General features: G+C 41.0%; 1 long non-coding RNA gene across 1 annotated transcript; it reads right to left on the bottom strand.

Annotated features, from left to right (window-relative positions):
* Nucleotides 1-243: 243 nt before the first annotated feature.
* LOC138960835 (uncharacterized) lies at nucleotides 244-8283 on the bottom strand. The gene is made up of 3 exons (XR_011454076.1): nucleotides 7940-8283; nucleotides 2440-2560; nucleotides 244-282 (listed from the first exon to the last, which is right to left on the bottom strand). It is a non-coding gene; the product is annotated as an uncharacterized lncRNA (long non-coding RNA).
* Nucleotides 8284-8862: the final 579 nt, after the last annotated feature.

Below are 8862 nucleotides of genomic sequence, written 5' to 3'. Positions count from 1 at the left end.
ATACCCTGTTTGTTATCACTAATTTATTGATTGATCAAACGGGTACGCTACATTTAAAGCGTCTTCCTAAACGGCATAAACAAGAGAGAAAACAAAGAGACATTATTGATTCATGGTCACCATTCGTGTACGGAAACGTCCCACAGAAAGGTGCCCAATAAGAGAGTAAGACTAAGAAAGTGAGAATGAGAGAGAACATGAAAGAGACAGAAAACATGTGTGTGTATGTGTGTGTGTTTGCGTTTTACCATTAGCAGAAAACTCTGCCCGAAGAAATGCCAGCTGAAACAAAAGCAATACAATACAATACAGTGCAGTGCAATACAATACAATATAATACAATGCAATACAATACAATACAATACAATACAATACAATACACTACAATACAATACAATACAATACATTGCAACACAATACAATACAATACAATGCAATGCAATACGATGCAATGCAACGTAATACAATACAATTCAATACAATACAACACAACACAACACAACACAACACAACACAATACCACACAATACAACGCAATACAATGCAATACAATGCAATACAATGCAATGCAATGCATTGCAATACAACACAACACAACACAACACAACACAATACAATACAATATAATACAATACAATACAATACAATACAATACAATACAATGCAATACATTACATTACAATACAATGCAATACAATAATTATATGGCAAAACAATCGACACAACACAGATATAATTTCATTAAAAAACAATACATTGTAATTGAGTGTAATTCAAAAACACAATCGCTGTACACATCCAATGCACATACAGTATGGGTTGTTCGATTGCATATCTCATGTTATTAAAATCAAACCCATAAACACAACAAAATATGAAACGTATGCTTACTTACAGACAAGCACTCAAACACACACACACACACAAACACACACACACACACACACACACACACACACACACACACACACACACACACACACACACACACACACACACACACACACACACACACACACACACATGTCTGTGAAACGTGTTTTGTGAATAAGATCAACACAACTGGGTGTGTGTGTGTGTGTGTGTGTGTGTGTGTGTGTGTGTGTGTGTGTGTGTGTGTGTGTGTGTGTGTGTGTGTGTGCGTGCGTGTGTGTGTGCGTGTGTGTGTGTGTGTGAGAAATGTAAGGATTACGGCCTCACGGCAAGGCCATTTGGGGCATGTGAGACGGGAACCCGGTTTTGTATAAAACAAAAATAAAAAAATGCAAGGGGGGTTGTTGACAGCTGGCTGCCGGCTGCTAGAGGAGACCTGAAATTGCCTATGGACCGGGTTGGGTCATCTTGGATCAGTACTAGTTGCGGTAATGGTTACAGCAGGGGCTGTTGGCCGATCGGACACTGGGGCTTCACATTTTTACATGCATGTATTCGTGTTTCCAAGGCCTGAGACTTTCGCTGGGACCATGTGATCTTTTTCGTGCGCATGCGTGCAGTATTCAAGTCACTGATTGTATACTGATGATGAAGGTATACTGAGTCATTCGAGTTACCCCAAAGGTAACTATCTGGAGAGTTTAAATCAGGTTAGTTTAACTGGCTACCGCTCAATTTCAGACCTCGAACTGTTGAGTCGATCCCCGAGTTTGACAACTTTTTTTTGAAATTGCACAAAAGTCAGACCATTTAATTGCCTTTTTGTGGAAGGGTCATGCAAAGGCTGAAGTTTATGTCCTCCAAATATGAAGTCAACAGATGTAGGCGGGATTAACATTGTTGTGGGTTGCATTTTGTTTGGGTCACCCTGTAGAATGAGTTCATCTCTTAGTCATCTGCCTGTACAACTGTGTATCATTTGCATACATACGATTGATGGAGAGGGTAGGTTGGTGTGCATACATTCTGCAAGTGTCTGTGTTAAGCCCTGTCCAGACTTGGACGCCGTTTTACGCTCTATGCGCCGCAGGCCGTTTTGTGCGTCGCGCGGGATTTGCCGAGTGGCCACATATCGACGATTTTTTTCACAACGCGGTATCAGTGGAGCGGGTCACCTGACAAGAAGGTTCAGTTGCATTCGACTGCCGCGCCGCGAGCGGCTGACGTCATCGCTCTGGTTTGCTCTGATTGGTCAAATTTCCGTCGTTCTATGTCTGTGTCATAGAAATTAGAACACGCGCTATTCTTCTGCAAATAACGCTTCGCGATCATTGCACGCTGCGGCGCGCCCAACGGGGCCGTTTTGAGCATACGTCAAATGTGGACAGGGTCGGCCGGGAGTGTCTGGACAGGCCATAAGTACATTGCAGGAGACTGCATCCTAGCTGTGTGTGCATTGCAGTACACACACACACAACATAGGCTTACGTAAGCGCATGTAAAATCACGAAATATTCGAGTCAAACGGACCAACAAGTGCTTATAATTATAAGTCATTCCACTCACATTCAGAAGGCTACAGAGAGCGAAGAGGGCGGTTTCTCTGCGCATCTCTTCCGGTCAGATGACGAGTACTTCCGGTTTGAGGCTGGATCAGAAACGAAGCAGGAGAATGTTTCGAGTGTTTCTGTAACGAGAGATCGAAAATACACGTAGACTTCAACTTCCTTGTTCGACAGCTTCGGTCTGTCTGTCTGTCTGTCTGTCTGTCTGTCTGTCTGTCTGTCTGTCTGTCTGTCTGTCTGTCTGTCTGTCTGTCTCTCTCTCTCTCTCTCTCTCTCTCTCTCTCTCTCTCTCTCTCTCTCTCTCTCTCTCTCTCTTTCTTCATCTCCTGGGTCTCGAATATCATTAAAATGCTCAAGAGACAATAAAAACCGACCATATCCTTCTCCTTCTTTCCCTCTCTTTCTCCTTCTCTATGTCTTTCCCTCTCTTTCTCCTTCTCTATGTCTTTCCCTCTCTTTCTCCTTCTCTCTGTCTTTCTATCTCTGTCTTTCCCTCTCTTTCTCCTTCTCTCTGTCTTTCTATCTCTGTCTTTCCCTCTCTTTCTCCTTCTCTCTGTCTTTCTATCTCTGTCTTTCCCTCTCTTTCTCCTTCTCTCTGTCTTTCTATCTCTGTCTTTCTCCTTCTCTCTGTCTTTCTATCTCTGTCTTTCTCCTTCTCTATGTCTTTGTCTTTCCCTCTCTTTCTCCTTCTCTCTGTCTTTCTATCTCTGTCTTTCACTCTCTTTCTTCTTCTCTCTGTCTTTCTATCTCTGTCTTTCACTCTCTTTCTTCTTCTCTTTGTCTTTCTATCTCTGTCTTTTCCTCTCTTTCTCCTTCTTTCTGTCTTTCTATCTCTGTCTTTCCCTCTCTTTCTCCTTCTCTCTGTCTTTCTCCTTCTCTCTGTCTTTCTATCTCTGTCTTTCTCCTTCTCTCTGTCTTTCTATCTCTGTCTTTCCCTCTCTTTCTCCTTCTCTCTGTCTTTCTATCTCTGTCTTTCCCTCTCTTTCTCCTTCTCTCTGTCTTTCTATCTCTGTCTTTCACTCTCTTTCTTCTTCTCTTTGTCTTTCTATCTCTGTCTTTCACTCTCTTTCTCCTTCTCTCTGTCTTTCTATCTCTGTCTTTCACTCTCTTTCTTCTTCTCTCTGTCTTTCTATCTCTGTCTTTCACTCTCTTTCTTCTTCTCTTTGTCTTTCTATCTCTGTCTTTCCCTCTCTTTCTCCTTCTCTCTGTCTTTCTATCAATGGCTTTCCCTCTCTTTCTGCTTCTCTTTGTTTTTCTATCTCTGTCTTTCCCTCTCTTTCTCCTTCTCTCTGTCTTTCTATCTCTGTCTTTCTTTCTCTTTCTTCTTCTCTCTGTCTTTCTATCTCTGTCTTTCACTCTCTTTCTTCTTCTCTTTGTCTTTCTATCTCTGTCTTTCCCTCTCTTTCTCCTTCTCTCTGTCTTTCTATCTCTGTCTTTCTCCTTCTCTCTGTTTTTCTTTCTCTGTCTTTCTCGCTCTCTAACAGACAGAGAATGAAGACAACAAGGACTCGTTAAGACGGACAAACCGACAAACAGTTGGACAGACAGATGGATACACACAGTTAGGGTTGGGGTCAGGGAAAGGGTTAGGGTTAGGGTTAGGGTTAAGTTGTTCACGACCTGATTAATCTCCCCATGTTAGCGCATGCGCATTGACCGCATTAAGAGGAATTGTTCAGGCAGAGTTTTCAGTTATGTGCAGACCTGCTGGTGGCTTATCCCCCTTCGTGTGTACACGCAAGCACAAGACCAAGTGCGTACGGAAAAGATCATGTAATCCATGTCAGAGTTCGGTGTGTTATAGAAACACGAAAATACCCAGCATGCTTCCTCCGAAAGCGGCGTATGGCTGCCTAAATGGCGGGGTAAAAACGGTCATACACGTAAAAATCCACTCGTGTAAAAACACGAGTGTAAGTTGGAGTTACAGTCCACGAACACAGAAGAAGAAGAAGAAGGGTAGATTCAGCTTTTATGCAACTGTGGTCAAAAAAATTTTTTTTTTTTTAAACACACATGTTACTATATTTGATGGCGGTGAATGGGGAGAAATGGGAAAGGCCAGGGGCGAGAGGGTGGGGGAGTGGTTTTCACAGATTTGTAAAGAAGAGCGATAACACATATTTTTTACACCAAGTATGCCGTATATTAACTTACACAATTGCCAATACTGTGACATTTTCTTGACGCATTTGCTGGTATATATATATACAAATGTGCTAGTACTGGTAATTTTTTCAGAACATGAACACATCATTATTGTATATTGCGGGACTGTTCAGGATGTAGGCTCTTCATAGAAGCACTAGTCTTGTTAACACATTTATCACATCCTCATTCCACCATTGAAGTTACCCTGACTGCTAACAGAAATTATTTCATTCGTCAAAACTGCAAATCCGTCTGCTCGCTTGAGGAACTTGATGATTGTTGCATCCTGTACAGAAATACAAAATCTCGCAACGTATTTGAAATTCACACATTCTTTAATCGTTGATGTGACAGCGAGAGTAGCCAACAATTAGACAGTTTTGAGCGTCGAGTTATGACCCCCCCCCCCCCCCATTTCTTTTGGTTTTAAAACAAGTTTTAAAGTAAATGTTGCCTCAGTTCCAATATAAGTCGCCGCAACAACTTGTGTCAGTTGCAAAGCAAAATGAAATCATATCACATCCGTTTTTCAATATCTCTTCAAATAGTCGAACGAGATTATATATACTTTTTCCGCCCACATCAAATCGTGTTATCTACCCATACTGAGCCTGATTGACGCATTGTGTAACGTAAGATTGGATTTAGGTTTGCCCTTTTGAATGACAATTAATGTAAGAGAGATCGAGTGAGAGAGAGAGATAAAGAGAGTGAGAGCGACAGAGAGAGAGAGAGAGAGAGAGAGAGAGAGAGAGAGAGAGAGAGAGAGAGAGAGAGAGAGAGAGAGAGAGAGAGAGAGAGAGAGAGAGAGAGAGAGAGAGATGACGATTTAAGGCTAGGCCTTTTCTTACAATCTGTCTTTGGGACGCACAAATACACAATAAAACAAATTTAAACAGACAAAGTGTGTGTGTGTCTGTGTGTGGGGGGGGGTTGATGACAATGACGTTGATAATGATGATGATGATGATGATGATGATGATGATGATGATGATGATGATGATGATGATGATGATGATGATGATGATAATGATGATGACGACGACGCACCGTTCAAAGGAAAGATAGAAGAGTTCATACAATTTATACGCAAATCAATCAATATCAATCAATATGAGGCTTATATCGCGCGTATTCCGTGGGTACAGTTCTAAGCGCAGAGATTTTTGTTTAATTTTTTTTAAATATTTTTTATGCAATTTACATCGCGCACATATTCAAGGCGCAGGGATTTATTTATGTCATCACACATATCAGCGTATTCTGTGTATATCAATCAAATATTCGACTTTTATTGTACAGTGCTACTTGCAATATAGTGGTCAAAACTGTTTTCTGTATGTTCTATTTACTTTTACGAGAGAAATACAGAAAATGCCTGAGCATTTTTGATTGGATCGGTTTGCACGAGTCATGACACCAACGTTTTCGAGGACCATTCTTCGATCATCTGGACGGCATGGACAAATCGAGTGTATAGGAGATCTTTGCCAGAAGACATATGCACACAATAAGTCTTCTGGAAACGTTCCTGTCATTTTTAGAGAAAAAAGGTGCTTGTCAAAAACCAAACGGAATGTCATTGTGACCATAAACAATACAACTGCCTGTTTGAGTTTTGCGTGAACGTTCATCAATTCAGATCAAAGTGCCTCGATAACCCTCGGTTTTGGTGGAACAGTTTTCCCCCCAAAAGCACAACTTCCTTGTTTAGTACAGTCATCCGGTATGTAAAATGTCTTTTTGTGGGTGCAAATATATCAGTCCATGTGCAATGCATACAACAGTGAAATATGTATATGTCGTGCCGAATTCACGTAATTGCCGATTCCGCGTAATAGGCAACATTTTTGCCCATTTCGCGTAATCGGCAAAACGCTGCCCAATTCGTGAAATCGGCAGCGTTTTGCCGAAATCACGTAAAGGCCTCTAAAACTTGCCTATTTCGCGAATTCAGCAGCCCATTACTCGAAATCGGCAATAGTGTGTATGTGTGTGTGTGTGTGTGTGTGTGTGTGTGTGTGTGTGTGTGTGTGTGTCTGTGTGTGTGTGTGTGTGTGTGTGGGTGTGTGTGAGTGTGTGTGTGTGTGTGTGTGTGTGTGTGTGTGTGTGTGTGTGTGTGTGTGTGTGTGTGTGTTGTCGTCGATACTGACCATGACTGTGATAATATACCTTTTAGCACACACACACACACACACACACACACACACACGCGCGGAATCGGCAATTACGTGAATTCGGCACGACATATACATGTATTACGAGAGGGTGATATTTCAAATTATCCAGCATATCTTAGTTTTGAACTGAAAGTTATCAGGACAACGACTATACTCTGTTTTCAGACACCCAAAGTATCTTAGAATGTTGCACTTGCTTAGGTTTGTTCAACATAACACAAAAATTAAACGAAAATACTGATACCTGCAGACTAAAGAGCAACATAATATGGGTATATTTCTTCCCGCCCCTGCTTTACATTTTCGGGTACGTTGAGCACGCACTCGCAACGGGTGTTTGGTTTAACACTTAGGTCACTTTTCAGTTATATATATATATGAATACTTTAAACGTTTACATGTCATATATGTCCAACCAATACAACAAGTCGAAATTAAACATAATCAAGAACGGAAGAAGAAACCACAAATGTGACCCTCCAACACGAAATGAGTCGCATGTCACCTCGCGCGGTTCTGCGCTAGGCTTAATGTAAGTCCGGTGAGTGTCTGGTAACAGTGTGAGGGTCACCTCAGTCACAGGCTTATAACTCAAACAGTTTTCGCTCTTTTCTAAAACGGTTTTCACCACTGGATAGAGCATAAAAAACTCTTTATGAATATGTAAAAATATGAAAATCATGCAAAGGTGACATGCGAGTGGTGGAGGCTCACAAATAAGAAAAAAGAGAAAGAGTGCAAGAATGAAAGAGAAAAATACACGTAGAAAGAGAAAGAGATATAGAGAGAAAGAAAGAAAAAAAGAAATAAAGAAAGAAAGAATAAAAGATAGAAAGAAAGAAAGAAAGAAAGAAAGAATGAAACACACCAATATAGAAACAGACAAGCAAAACTAACACACTACACACAAACACACAAACACACACACACACACAAACACACACACACACACACACACACACACACACACACACACACACGCACACACACACACACGGAAAGGAATTCCGACATGACGTGTATATTCTACTGCCTATTAAGTGGCTGTCATGTATGCAGCTCCTCAGCTTTCAACGACCAGCGAATCCAGAGTAACGAATCTGCCAATGTAACTAGCAATGAAGAGATACAATATCTACTAATTGCCACACACTACACACTGACACTTACCAACAGTTCGCAAAGACGGCGAGGATTTGACGAAGGAAATCCAAGACCTTCTCCAAGACTTTGACCCAAACACGGCTCACCAAATTGATGATGACTCCATGGTGATTAATCCAGCATAATCCAAACACGTCTATACCGTTGTCGTTGAATACAGCAGTACCCAAGTGAACTGCGTGTCATTCGAAAAGGAACTAAAATCATGTATCGTGTCAGACAGTGGCATGAGGATGTAAATTCAGGAGCGAAACCGATGTAGGATATTACATTCGCTAACCGTTGTTTTGCTTATTAAGGCCACAAAAAAATAGTCTGTTTACGGTAACCCGACCGACCCTAGACTTTTTTTTGGCATTTGGGAAAAAAAATTAAAAAAAAATAAAAATCGCACAATAACGTAAAAATATGTTTTTTTGGAAAAAAAATAAAAAAAATAACCCCGACCTACCGACCCTATTTTTTTGGCCTATGTTACCGTAAACAGACCTTTTTTTTTTGGCCTAATGACTCGCATGTGCGATCTGTCCCGATTTCTATTTACGATGACAAATATACACTTAAAGAGAAGAGTGGTTATAAGTTTCCTTGCACGGGCTTATCAGCATACATTCGACAATGTATCGATTGGAGATTGGATTTCCCTTCTTTGAGTCATGTGACGTCAGAGGCCGACAAAACTTTATAATTTGGCTTTTCAGGTTGACCGAAACTTCAAAGGAACTCCCCCCAAAAAAACGTCATGTGTTTGATTGCATACATGTGGATTGCATGCATACATGTGTGTGTGTACTCGTTCAATCGTCAAAACAACAACAAAGTCATAAGTACCTGAAAGGAATTCGATCGATACATAAATGTTATTTGCGTGTTTGACCAAAATATGACATTTTACACAAATCTCGACAGTCATTGTTCACCTCGACCGC

The sequence above is a fragment of the Littorina saxatilis genome, linkage group LG3 (assembly GCF_037325665.1).
Source record: "Littorina saxatilis isolate snail1 linkage group LG3, US_GU_Lsax_2.0, whole genome shotgun sequence".
NCBI lineage: Eukaryota > Metazoa > Mollusca > Gastropoda > Littorinimorpha > Littorinidae > Littorina > Littorina saxatilis.
Note: the sequence above shows the minus strand (reverse complement) of the source record. Positions and strands in the feature narration are given on the sequence as shown.